Genomic DNA, 14,517 nt, shown 5'->3' with positions numbered 1-14,517 from the left:
ACCATTTGCAATTTCTTAGTCTTTTTAATTTGTTGATTTATGGAGGATAAGACATTTTGTAATTTCTTAGATTTGTGAGGTTTATTTTGTAGCTTTTTAAGTAATTTATTGCCATATAAGATGATTTTGGGTGCCATATAATGATATAAATGGAGGTAAATGATTTGGCTACCATATAACAGGGCAAATTTTGGCATTTGGGCCATGTTAAATGACTTGAATGGGCTTGAATTTAGGAAAAAAAATTTAATGGGCTTCAAATTTTTTTTTTTTTTTGGTTGGGCTAAATTTGGGCCCAATAAGTTAAACGGGGCCCGCGGGATTCGGCGGGGCGGGTCTGGGCCCCGAGAAAAAACCCGATTATTATTCGGGCCGGGTCCGGGTTTCGGGTCTTGGCCCGCAGGTCAGGTCCGGGTATGCAAAAACCCGGCCCGAACCCGACCCGTTGCCATTCCTAATTAACTTGACATGAAAACCACCATCAAAAATAGAGAAACATGAACCATCACCGACAAAAACAAATAATAACTAACAGAGACAATTGACAATACCTCTAGGTTAAACTTGTACTTGAAACCAAAGGGGTTGGAAATTTTGAATGTTGCGCTTGGTAAAATTACCAGTAATCTCCAGTAATTGAATAATAAAAATTGATATTTCAAAAACCCTAATTTTGAACTCAACAGATAAAATTTAAAAAAAAAAAAACCATGCAGATAAAATTTAACTAAAAACTAGTGAAATTCAACAACAGATATTAGAACTATGCAAATAAAACAAATTGAAAATTTTCAAGTATTAGAAGGCCTTACCACTCCGGCTGTCCGAGAAATGGAATGCTTTTTAAGATGTGTTGGTTATGGTGACAATTTTTTTTTTTTTTTTGGTGATAAATCATAATTTTTTTAAAAAAAAAGGACACTTAGGGGCTATTTGGATGTTTTTTTTTGTCACTCAATTTCCGTCACTCATCACTCATCACTCATCACTTTAAAATACCACACCCGTTTGGCACCATCACTCACTTCCCATCACTCAATATTTTTCACACTGTTTGTGGGTCCCATACCTGTCACTCGGTGCAGCTTTTTTGTTTTTTTTTTTGTTTTTAGTACCCTGTACCCTGATCACCCAAACCTAGTGAAAGAAGAAAAAAAAATCTAGAAACCCGAACCCAGTGAAAAAAAAAAAAAAGAACTGAAGAGTGAAGACCAAACCAGTGAAAGAAGAAGAAGAAAAAGTCAGTTGGTTAAAAGGTGCAGCTGAGTTATGACTAGTGGATCCCCCATGTGTGTTTAATTACAAAAATGCCATTGAGTTATGAGTTATGGAACTGAAAACAGTCAAAATGTGTTTTCAGTTTCCATAACTCATACTCAAAAATTAGAGAATTGAGTGATGGAAATAGAATTATGGTGCTCCCAAACGAACTTCTCGCTATGGATCCCACTATTTTTGAGTTATGAGTTATGGAAACAGAGTTATGAGTTATGGAAATTGATGATCCAAATAGCCCCTTATTAACGAAAACACAACTTTGTCAACGCTAATTTGAGTGGAGGGGCAGTGATTATCATCTAAGAAAATTGAAAATCAGTGTGTTCAAACTTGAGGCTTGGAGGTGGTGTTCACAATGAAACCACGTATAGCAAATTGGTTTGTTCAAAATTGAAAGATTTGGGTGATTTTGTAAGGATGGATAAGATGGTGAGTTTTGGAGAATATGGTGTGTTGGAGAGGAGAAGGTATTTGGTATCAAATAATACCATGTTAACGATATCAAAATCCAATAAGTATGAGATATGTCAGAAAAAAAAAAAAAAAAAAAAAAAAAAAAAAAAAAAAAAAAAAAAAACACCACCTTACTAACAAATGAAAGATGTTAGAGCATCCACACCAGTTGATGTAAAAGTTTCTAAAATAAACATAACTACCAATTTTACACATTTTGAGCAAAAAAACACCCACATCAGTGGGTTTAAAAATGTCTAAAATTTTGTAAATCCATCTCCGAACTACAGTAACCGTGTATATTAACATGGTTACTGTAGCTCGTTTATCCCATTATTTTATCATTTCTGTTCGCTCTTTTTTTTCCTCTCCTTTCTGTGCTCAACAAACCCAGCTAAAACTCAACTCCTCATCCTCTTCTTTTTCCTCAGATGCACACAAACACACCCACACACAAACACATCCACATACAGATACACTTGCTCAAAAAAAAAAAAAAACATAGATACACAAACATAGATCGGCGCTTGATTGGAGCTTGACTGGATCGGAGCTCGGAGCTCGTGGATCGGAGCGGATCGGAGCTAAGGAGAGTAGATCGGAGCTCGGATCGGAGCGTGGATCGGAGCGGTCGGAGCTAGGGAGAGTAGATAGGAGCTCGGAGCTCGTGGATAGGAGCGGATTGGAGCTAGGGAGAGTAGATCGGAGCTCGGATCGGAGCTAGGGAGAGTAGATTGGAGCGTGGATCGGAGCGTATCGAAGTGGATCGGAGCTAGGGAGAGTAGATCGGAGCTCGGAGCTTATGGATCAGAGCGGATCGGGGCGGATCGGAGAGTTGATCGAGAGGGAGAGTTGATCTGAAATGGGTAGAGAGAGAGAGAGAGAGAAAGAGCGCGCGAAAGAGAAATGAATCAAAAATGAAGAGAAGGAGAGAGAGAGGCGCGCGTATATAGTCTGGCAGTTGTGAGAAATAATAAAAAAGTGAGAAAATTGATTATTTAATTAATAGAGGTGGTAGAATAGATGAACTGATGTGGGTGTTTTGTAAAAGTGAATGTGTAAAATCTTAAAAGTAGGTTTTTTGTGTAAAATAGACGGAATCTTTTACACGAGCTGATGTGGTTGCTCTTAGTGAGTAATTATTTTTGTACACATATCTCACATTTATTGAATTTTGACACAAATGACATGGTATCGTTTGACACAAAATACTTTTTCATCGGAGAGAGTGTGTGTGTATCTATTGGATTTGCATTTGTGTTTTCCAGGAGTGAGAGTAAAACTTATGTTATAAAAAAAATTCAATGACAACTCAACAAATAGAGGAAAAGAGAGAATGAAATTGTAGCAATGGTTGGTGCGGAAACATGTCAATGTTGGTGGAACGGAAAGAGAAGGGTTTGAGGGGATTGATAGGGAGAGAGATGTGAGAGTTGAAGGGCTTTGTGTAAGGGAGAGAGGTGAGAGGTGAAGGATTTTCTCAGTGTACCATGTGAAAAGAAAGAGGGAGAGATGAAAATCATGTTTGAAGAGTAATCTCGAGCACAGATGGGTTGCATTTTGAAAAAAAAATACAAAATTTAAAATAAATAAGCAAAATAGTATTGGTAATATAGAAAATTGTGGAAGTTTCAAAGCATATGTCACAAGGCTCATAACATGAGGAAGTCAACTAATAGTCAAATTTCTTCGAATTTATAGTATTTATAGATAATGCAATTTAACTAAGATTGTGGTTAATGGAATTTTATTTCTCAATATTTAAATGTTTTGTGGCAATATTTTTTTATAAGTTTCTTAAACGAATCATGGTTACTTTCCATATACCATTTTAAAAATCCTAAACGGTTAGGAATGCAATAATTAAATAAGAACTAGTTGATTCTATAAAATTTAAATTAAAACTTCATAAAAATAAACATAAATATAAAAAATATATATCTACATATGCATATGCATACAAACGATATTTTAAAAAAAAAAATTAGGTTTAGTTATCATTTTGGTCCATAACATTTTAGTAATATGTCAAATTAGTCCCTAATATTTTAGTATTGTGTACAAATAGATCTTGTTGTTAAATGGTAGATAAAAAAGCTGATGTAACTACATTATCATTTACTTTTATATATCATCTATTATTTTTAAATCCATCATATAGGCAGTGTCATGCAAGGTTATCAAAATCGCGATCCTACGTAGAATCGATGAAGGTAGGTAGGATCATAGATCAGAGGATCGGATCGTAAATCGTAAGATCCTACATATTTATATATTTAAAGCAAAAAACACATTAATAATGACTTTGTATGTTGAATAATCACGTAAATTATAAATTCATCCATAAAAAAACTAAGATTTGCATCACATGATGTGATTTGCATGTCATACCTCGCTAAGTTTAAACTAACGAAACAGATATATTTAAGTTTTAATCCAATGTATCTAAAAAGTTCAATAAATGTTTAATTAGTAACCAAATACCAAAATATTTATCAAAACATATGAAAAATATTTTCCAAGTTCTAAGTTCCAAATTTGAAATCCAAAATAAGTTAGCAAATAGAAACTAGCTAACTACAATGTGAAATCTAAAAGCAAGATGAATACTAAAGTGAAGTGAATATTTAATTATTCACATTCTAAGGTTCTTATAACCACCATCCTAAATTCCTAATCATCATCATCCATTTCATCATCTATTTAGACATTATATATTTGTATACTAAAACTGCAAAAGATATCAAAATACAATTTTACACTTAACTATTTAAGTTATACCACTCAGCAACAATTAAAGAGTATGCTCAAAAAAATCAATCAATCAATATACAAATACAAGCATAACTGATAAAATTATATATAAAAAAATATTTTAGTAATATTAGAACACAAATTAGTATATTGGTCAAACAAATTTAACAACATTATAACTTAAAAGACAGCAAAGCCAACATCAAATTCTTCATTTGAAAATCATGAATTATTCATTCATTTTGATTACAAGTGAACTAGAAACTAGAAAATATTTGCTTAGGTTAATATAATTTTATACATATAAAAAAAAAGTCATACCATCACAATATGAAAAAATAAAAACCCTTACAGCTTCATCAAAACAAAAAAAATTATCCCATAAATAAAACCAAACATTTATGTTTTTGGTAGGATTGGTAGAATCTAATACGATCCTACGTATGATCCTATCATTTTTACGATCCTAGTGCGATCCTAAACGTTTTGGTGATGTGGGATCGTAAAATCGTGCGATCCTACAATCTTGATTGCGATTTTGACAACCATGGTGTCATGGATATTTAATTTAGAATTCTATTTACCTTGGTATAGGAGTATTGGCAGCAATATTAGCCCCTAACAAATTGGATTTCAAATCTCTTTGTTAATCACATCAATAAGAAAATTGATGTAAATATCAAAAAAAAAAAAATTTACCATTCTATTGTCTCTATTTGTATAACAACTTTATCTCTATAAGCATTAAATTGAAACAAATAATGGAAAAGAGTGTTTTAAACACTCATTCTCCTTGATAGCTTTTTAAATTTAATATATGTATACACCTATCAACCAGTATTCGTGTTCTATCTACATGACCCATTATCAACCAGTATCTGTAGACATCTATCAACTAGTTTTTATTTAATCATTATCTTTCTTAAAAGAAATCGAGAGAATTAGGCCCCGTTTAGTACATCCACTCAAACACATATTTTCAGTTTTTAAACAACATTACACGTATTTCCACACACTTTTTCACCCACACGTATTTTCACACATGTTTTCAATTTTTAAGTGCATGTACCCACTGTTTTAAAAACCGGACCGGATTGGCCGGTCCGGCCAGTTCAACCGGGAAAACCGGTGCAGTCCAGTCTGGTTAAATACCTCAAAACCGGTCAACAACCGGTCAAAAACCGGAAATTTTGAAAAAAAACGGTTTTATTTTCGGTTCGGTTTTTAAAACCATGCATGTACCAAATACCCCCCTTAGATTTGAATATAGTTTTTTGGCAAAAGAAAGCGCTACAAGTTTGTGTATCATTTGGATGATTTGGTTGTAATTCTTTACACAATATGGAAAACGTTTATATTGATTATAGGGTATTTAACATGAAGTGTTCCTTGGGTTTAAAGCAAAGGCTAGATATAAAGCTTTATTTCAAATGAATCTTCCAGTTTAGTCTAACTTTCATATATATATGACATTTATTTTTTAATAGTTAAATGTTTAATTTGTTGTAATCTTTTTCCATAATATGTGTAATAAACTTTAACGAATCATGTTTGTGTTTCATATAACATTTTAATTTTTTTAAAGGTTAGAATTGTAAAAATTAAGAACCGTTTTTTTTTACAATATTTAAATAAAAAATTTGCAAACATAAACATTCCATATTTGCTAATATAAAAATTTGTTTTAATTAACATTTTGGTTCCTAACATTTCATGTGTCAGTTTTGTCGCTAACATTTTAAAATTGTGTTAAAATAGCTTCTGCCGTTAAGTGGTGGAGGAAAGAAATTGACGTGATTGAGGTGACTATGTGAGAATATTATTTTAAGTGATTTGATTTAATTTATGAATCATCATCAGCATCGTCATTATTATTATTATTTCTGGTAGAAAGCTACATAAAGGTTGTGGGTAACATGTTTTACATTATATATAAACCTAAAGATATTTTTGGATGATTAAATAATTTCTATAAAATTTTAGAGAAGTGTTATGTCTCTAATATTTTCACAACAAATTATAGGTGTTTAGTTATATTATTAGTTATAATTTGAATCTATTACTAACATTACTTTTTTCCCACAGTAATAACAACATGTAACAAACTGCCACTTAAAATTTATTGTAAAAATGTTATGAACATAACATTTTACAAAATTTTAAGAATGAACTTAATATTTGTATAATTACATTCTTGAACATCTAAGTTCTAGTGCACCACATTTTTGAGAATTTGGATGCCAAGGGACTATGAATTTCTCAAATTAAACATTATATTAATGGGATTGAGGTAAAGTGTCAATTTTATTCCTATTTTAAAAAAGACAAATAAAAAGTGAATGATATAAAATTAAAACCATGCACTTTTTTCCTTTCTATTCTTTATTTTATTGCATTGGACAAGCGTGAGCCCCTCTGTTCCCTGTTGGCACTGGCGGAGCCAGAGGGGGGCGAGGGGCACCTCCCCCCCCCCCGACTCTTTTTTTTTTATTTTTTGTATTAGTAGTCACATGGAGGAAAAAAAAAAAAAAAAAAGACTTCTACTTATTGAAACTTGAAAGTGACCAAACCACTTATTATTTCATTATTTTTTTATTTTTATTTTATATCATTATTTACACAATTTTTACTATTTATGATACTTTGCATAGCATTTTATCTTTGAATGATGCTAGAGATATTACAAATTTTACTACTTATGTCTTACAAATTGGCATGTTATCAATCACAAAAAATAATTTCAAACATCTATTCATTATATTTTTTAAGTAACACTAATCATATTTCAAACATTTTAGTAGCTATGAATTGGTTTTTTTTGTTTATTTATTTTAATAATATGAAATATATTCATATTTGCTTACAATCGTTTATTTATCTTGTTATTATTGTTGATTAATGTTTTTTAGATAAATTTCACTTTTAATATCGTCTTTTAATTTTGCCCCCTCTAGACTAAAATCTTAGCTCCGCCACTTACTGTGATCTTTTTTTTTTTTTTTTTTTACCCTTTCTGTGGGCCTTTTTCTGTCCTTTGTGCTAGTTTTCGTAGTCCTCTTCGTGGATCTTGAGCCAGCCTTGTAGGGTTGTTTCTCTCTCGTAGGTGGTGGTCCAGATCTATGCTTCTTCAGTCTAGATATGCCTTAGACCGGTTTGGATCTAAGTTCCTTTGCACCAAAATGTTTGGATTTAGAAGCTGGAGTTCAAGCACCAAATGGGTTCCTCCTCGTGGCTACCGAGCATCTATGGGTTCCTCTTAAGGAGAGCTTTGGTTTTTTGGTTCTCAATTTGTATTGATGCTTTATCATGAGATTTTGATTCTATTATATGTAATTTTTCTTTGAGAGTTTTGTTCTCTCCCAACATATATTGTTGTTGATTTTAGCAATACAAATTCTGCCGTTTATAATCTCAAAAAAATCTCTTTCACTCCACTCTGATTTGAAGGGGGAAAAAAAAGAAAGAAAAAGAGAGAGATAAAGGATAAAGAAAATAAATATAAACTCCATTGAAATGCAATTCGGAGGTTCGAACTAGCTCTAGTTAACAAAGTTCTTTGGTGTTAAATGCTAGTCAGCTCAGGTCAAATATTGTACTCGGAGGAATAAAGGGTTTCATGGGAGAACAAAGAGACTAACCGTATCGTACAGTCCTATGAACCATGATACCACTTCAAAATGTTTGCATGTGTTCATTTGCCTAAGCTTAAAAAATGAAATGAAATATGACTTTACTTTTACATAATAAACACTTCAAACAAAGTAAACCAATAAAAATAAACTATCCGAAACACATACACTAAACTCTTTACCATCAGAAAACTACTTTGCAGTTTACATTCCAGGAAAAAATTAAATAACATAACCAAAAAAATTGATTTTTTTTTTAATTTATTAAAAAGAAGAGTAGAAGAAATTCGTATTTATCACTTTGGAAAAAATTGAATAATTGTGACCATACACTCTGAGTTAAGACATGTAGGTCCGAATTCAAGTAGTGCACTTAAGCTACTTCCATCACTATCCATCATAAAAATTAAAAAGACCACAACAATGTCCAAGCTAGTTATCAACTTGCCATGGTCCACACCTCCTTTCTTTTCCACGAATTATGAACCACAAAAGCCACTGTTCTGTTCCTTTCACAATCCTATAAAATCATATATCTCAAATTGTCTATGTGTTAATGCCACTCAAATGGCTTGCTTCTTGAGAATTTAAGACCAGGAAAAACAAATGTTTTCTATCAATTCATGCTATGTATAAATGGACTAATGGAGTCTCTAATTGTCACACAGAACTTTATTCTGTTTGGATATCAAATGTTATAATTGACGTTACATAAAGCTTTTAGAAATTCAGAACTTATCTAAGTTAGGCAGTTAGTTGTCAAGTTTTGAATTTTCCCAAAAGATTTTTTTTTGTTTTTGGTTTAATATCACTATTGTTATCTTAAACTTGAATTCTAGGAGAGCTAGAGCACACCTTTCTAAGGAACCTCAGAGTCTCAGACAAAATAGTTAAACTTACGTTGTATTGTCTAAACTTGTTTAGGTAGTGCAGAGAAATTATAAGCGTATAAAGGTTGGTTAATAATTAATTAACAAAGGAATTAATTAAAAAATTGACCTACAAACTGAAAGAAAGAAATAGTTGGGTAAGTGTCCCCTCCAATGGAAACCTAATGTTGGGCATGATATGGACCTCTTCTTGACCAATGGCCGCATTTCTAATTTCGAAGTTTGGACAGCTTGCCCAAGAGGGAATACAATCATACTCGTACATACCCTTTTTATTTATTTTTATAAGTTTCAAGTGCTAGGTTAATTTGTAAATTGCAATATAAGTTTCTCAGAGAGCAGGAGGTTTTTAAGTTGTACGTCTATCTGAATTATGTTATGATCATTGATACTTATGATGATGAACATTGGAGGTTGGAAACTCAACAAATTTGAGGCTGTGAAAGAAAGATGCATTTTTTTTTAAAATTGCTTTCTGAAAAAATCAGCAAGAAAATAAAAGAAAATCAAGGCAAAATCTCTGTGTGATCAATTGCATAGTTTGGTGGCTAGCAAGTATGTGTTTCTAATTTTTAAAGCAAGATCGATATCTTGTGGCCACATCAATAGGCCCCAGGACTTCAGAGTTCCGGCCCCATGCAAAATTAAACAAATTAAGATTTTCCTAAACAATGTTGATTCCTAAAAATTATTATTACTAACTTGTAACCCCATGTATATGCATGGATACACTTAAATGTATATAATAAAATGCATAATATAATTCCTATATATATAATTTAAATACTATTGATAGTCATTTTTATAATATTTTCGTTAACTCTTTTAAAAAAATTTGTAAGGATATTATTAGGTATAAAATATAAATTGTCCATGTTTTTTTAAAATTATTATGAAATACTTTTTTATGATTTATTTATTTTAGACTCTTTAGTTTTTGTACTTAATAATTCACTTGGATGAATATTTATGATGTAGTCTCACATTTGATTCTAAAATTAAGAAATAAAACTTTTTAAGAATAAATAATTTAGGACACATGACCCAAAATTATAACTTCAATTTGAAATTCTAATTTAAGTTTTTCTCAGCTTCACCTACTACTATTATTATTATTATTATTATTATTATTATTACTATGTAAAGACAAGAAATTGACTTCTTTTTTCTTTTTTTCTTACATGTCACGTGTTAAGAATCTTATAATTTAACGTTGACACTTTCTGATATTTCTAATGAAAATATTCATAATATAAAGAAAGAAAAAGAAAAAGAAAGAAAGAAGGAAGGTGTACCAAAGTTTCACTTAATCTTCGGCATATATTAATCCATTTAGGCCTGGAAAGTATACCCGTCAACACAGATTGACGAAAGAATTTTAGTAATTGTTATATTCAACTCTGTTCTTCACTTCCCACTTAATCATTTTGACCATAGCCTCTTCAGAAGGGCTGGGACTCAAGTAATTTTCTCTACAGATTGCGCAGATCCTTAATGATAGTAGTGGGCTTGACTCTTCTATCAAGAATATATGTTTCTCTTATCATCTTCCTCGAAGCAGCATATGAAGGAAAGTATATACGTCCAACAAGGATCATTGACAATTTGACACTATAAATTTACTTCTTATTGATGACAATGGCATATATATTCTGTCCCCACATTTTATTATTACTTCTTGTGTGGGTTATTGCTAGCTAGCTGCAAATCACGTTGTTCTCTGACATGATTATCAATATCAAGTATCAACCACCTTCTTTCATGGCACATACGGTAATCAACTTTCTTGTACCAGCTGCAACAATTTAGAAGAAAATTTAGGTTTTTTTTTTTTTTGCAAAATGATAACATTTTGTGGGTTAAGTTTTAACTCAGTTAGAAAATCTCTCTGATCTCAATTATTTCCCAACAGCAAAACTTGACCATTTGACGTTAATATTGAGCAAAATGATGCGTAAGCTCCAAAATTCAACCTAATGAATTTTGTTTGAGGTAAAATCGTTTTTTTTTTTTTTTAATTCAATTATCAAAACAACAACAGCATTAGCGGAAAAAGGATGGTAAATTATGAGAATGAAGTAGCATGTTCTAGAAAATGTCCAAATGTTATTGTGTCTCATATATATATATATATATATATATATATATATATATATATATATATATATATATATTGGTAAACTATGTGTCTCATATTTGAAAACATAAAAAGAAGATAATAAATCAATCAAATCTTCCATGAAATCATGCAAAATTATTCCAACTACGTTTAACCACATTGAAAAGTACATTGGAAGTACATGTAAAAATTATTTTTTATCCTAGGAAATCCATTGTGTCTACCAAGCCACCCTACCTAATAATAGAAGTATATATTGATATAACAAACCTACCATTTGGAAAACTTAAGACACCATAATTAATTTGGGCTTATACTTACTTTTCTTTCACGATCTTCGTTGGGGAAATTGAATAATAATTTCAGTATAAAGTATTTAATTATGAAAAAGAACTTGTTCCCCTTCAAAGAAGCCCCATGTTGGGTATGATTATGCCTTTTCCCGACATGTGGCCGCACCCAATTTAAGAAATTTAGAGGCCAAGAACTGATAGGGGCTCATCATTGTCGTTTGGTAAGCTTATCTTTAATTATAGAGTGGACTAGGGGGGTCTGCTTTCATTTTCTCATACTCGACCCCAATTTTTTTCAAATTATTTGCAAAAAATTATACGTGTTATAAATGCATTAAAGTTTCATGAAATTACATTATACATATATAGTACTGTGTTTGTACTATCGTATTTACCACATATATTTATACTGCTTGTACTATACATAGTGTGTTTTTATACAACACAATAAAATGTAAAGTTTAATAAACAATCTTTCAGACTTTAACGTATTCATTCTTAAATCTATGAACTATGGAGTCGACTTCTGATTACAAATGCAAACACATTTGTACATAAGAAGCAATAGTTTTGTATGGATGACCTTAAAGAATGAGAACATATATAACATCTCCTTCCTAGGTTTCTTTATGTTATCTTGCTAAATCTTTATTCTATAACGTGACTTCTTTCATTAAATTATTAAATCGAATTATTTGTAATCAATAGGACTGATTAGTGCTACAAAATATACTGCATCAACTGAAACACGTGACTTTTTTTTTGAGAATGGAAACACGTGACGTGACCTTAATTAAGCTCAACCACCCGAGTTTCTGTAATAAGTTAAACTTATATTGGTTGTACCGTGAATATTGGTTGAACTCATCCCACAACTTTATAATGCAGGGTGGATTTCAGTTAGTTAAATTAGTAAGGTCTCTGATAGTTGAATAAGAGATTTGAAGTTCAATTTTCGCCTGCACCAAAAATCGATTGGTACCTTGGTCTGATGATAAAGAACTATCATCAAGAGTGAACGTCATAGGTTGAAACTTTCTCTCTCTCTTCCAAAAAAATAAACCTTTATAATGCAGTGTTCCATTTGTATTTATTGATCTGCATGAAAACTATAATAATGTCCTAAAAGTTTTAAACAGACTTCTGCTTTTGCTTTGTACCATAGATATTGACTTCTTGGCAGTTATTTTGGAATAAGTAGTCTAATCCAGTTATATCTCATTCATTCAACCTATTCAATCGTCATTATTGAACTTTTTTTTTTTGTATCAAAGAAATTATCTTCTTTCTCTCTATAATTCATAAGTGTACAATACACATGGCCCCACAAAGAAAATTTATCCCCGAAATTAACAGGAAGATATATGGCAAATATTTCGAAAAGCATAGATAATATATATATATATATATACACACACACACTAAATAAGAACTTTAAGAGCTTGGCCAATTACATTTGTCAAATTACTAGGGTGAGAGCTTTGATTTGTCGAACATTCTTAATCTATAAAATGAGGGATATTGCTATATATATATATATATATATATATATATAGATATATATGATAAACAATATTTTAAACCACATAGTTTCGAAATTATTTCAACTTAAACTCTATACTTTAAAAAAATGATTCAATTCAAACTACGAACCTATTATATATAAATGAATGATAAAATATTTATATTTAAATTAGATTACACCGTGTGACTTTGAGTGAACTAGTGTTTACTGAAAAATTACGTAAAAAGGCGTGAGTTAATACATTGCTTCAAATTATATGTAAGGATTATAATTTTGTCAATTGAAGTTCTAAAAGTTATCAAATCAATTCAATTTGAAATATTTGTCCACCTTCGCTATTCATTTCCTTTATTTAAAAAAAAAGTAATTGAGTAGAGAAAAGCTGAAAACCATGAACTAAAATTCCTTTTTCACCTAAGGTTTGTCACGTAATTTAAAATTTATTCCAAATTAAACCCGATATTTAAAAAATTTCAATTAAAATGACACGCCTATTATATATAGAGCGTTATGAAACATGCATAAATTAAACAACAAAGTGTGACTTAGAGTGAAATAATATTTAGGGGAAGTTACATAAAAGGGCTCAAAGTTTATCTTTTTTTTCAAATTAGGTCCTAGTAATTTTGTTAAATAAAGATTCAAATTTATGAAATTATGAAATTCGAAGCATTTGCCAATTTTCATTATTCATTCCCATTACTCTGGGCAGTAACATAGCAAATGAACACGGGAAACGATGAATTAAAATTTGCATTTCATTTAGGGTTTTATTTATTTATTTTTAAACGCGGCTATAAACCTCTATATTTTAAAAAAAAATATTGGCTATAACAGCGTTTTCTAAAAACACCACTAAAAAAGGCTGCTATAGGCAGTATTTTTTAGTAGTGAATAGGAATGAATTAGAAATAGAGAAAAAAAAAAAGAGGACTTCAAATCAAAATAGCTTAACAAGTTTAAGAATTTAATTGACATAATTACAAACATGGTAGCTAATATGAAATATGGATAAACTTGGATTTCAATCCCCCTCCCTACTTAAGGTCTCACGGGTTACAATGAGTGCCACTTATTGAACATGAGAACAAGGGATTTACTCATAATAAAAAGGTACTTTATATTCCCACCCGTAGAACACACAATCAATATAAGTTTGAGACAATATCTCCATGTATTAAAAGGATTTAGAAAATTAGTTATATCTTTAAAAAATGTCAAAAATACCCCTAATCTAATTAGATAATATTTATTCTTAAAAAATAAAAAAATATAGTTAAAATTGTAATTCAACAAAATTCATAAAAAAAAAATACCCAATAAAATTTTTTTTTTCCTAAAAACTAGCACACACTAAACCCAACAGTTTTTTAATTTCTCAAAAATTTATTCTTTTGTAAGATCACTAACAATAGATAAATTCAAATTGAAAAATTACATTAAACTTAAAAAATATAAAAATCTCATCGCACATGCGGAACTTGTGTGATAAGGCTTATATATTATCCCCGAATGCAAAAAGATTTGTGATGAAGGAAACTCATAAACGTACATGAGTGAAGAGGTAGAGGAATAC

Source organism: Castanea sativa, chromosome 12, assembly GCF_040712315.1.
Source record: "Castanea sativa cultivar Marrone di Chiusa Pesio chromosome 12, ASM4071231v1".
NCBI lineage: Eukaryota > Viridiplantae > Streptophyta > Magnoliopsida > Fagales > Fagaceae > Castanea > Castanea sativa.
This window is presented reverse-complemented; position numbering follows the sequence as displayed.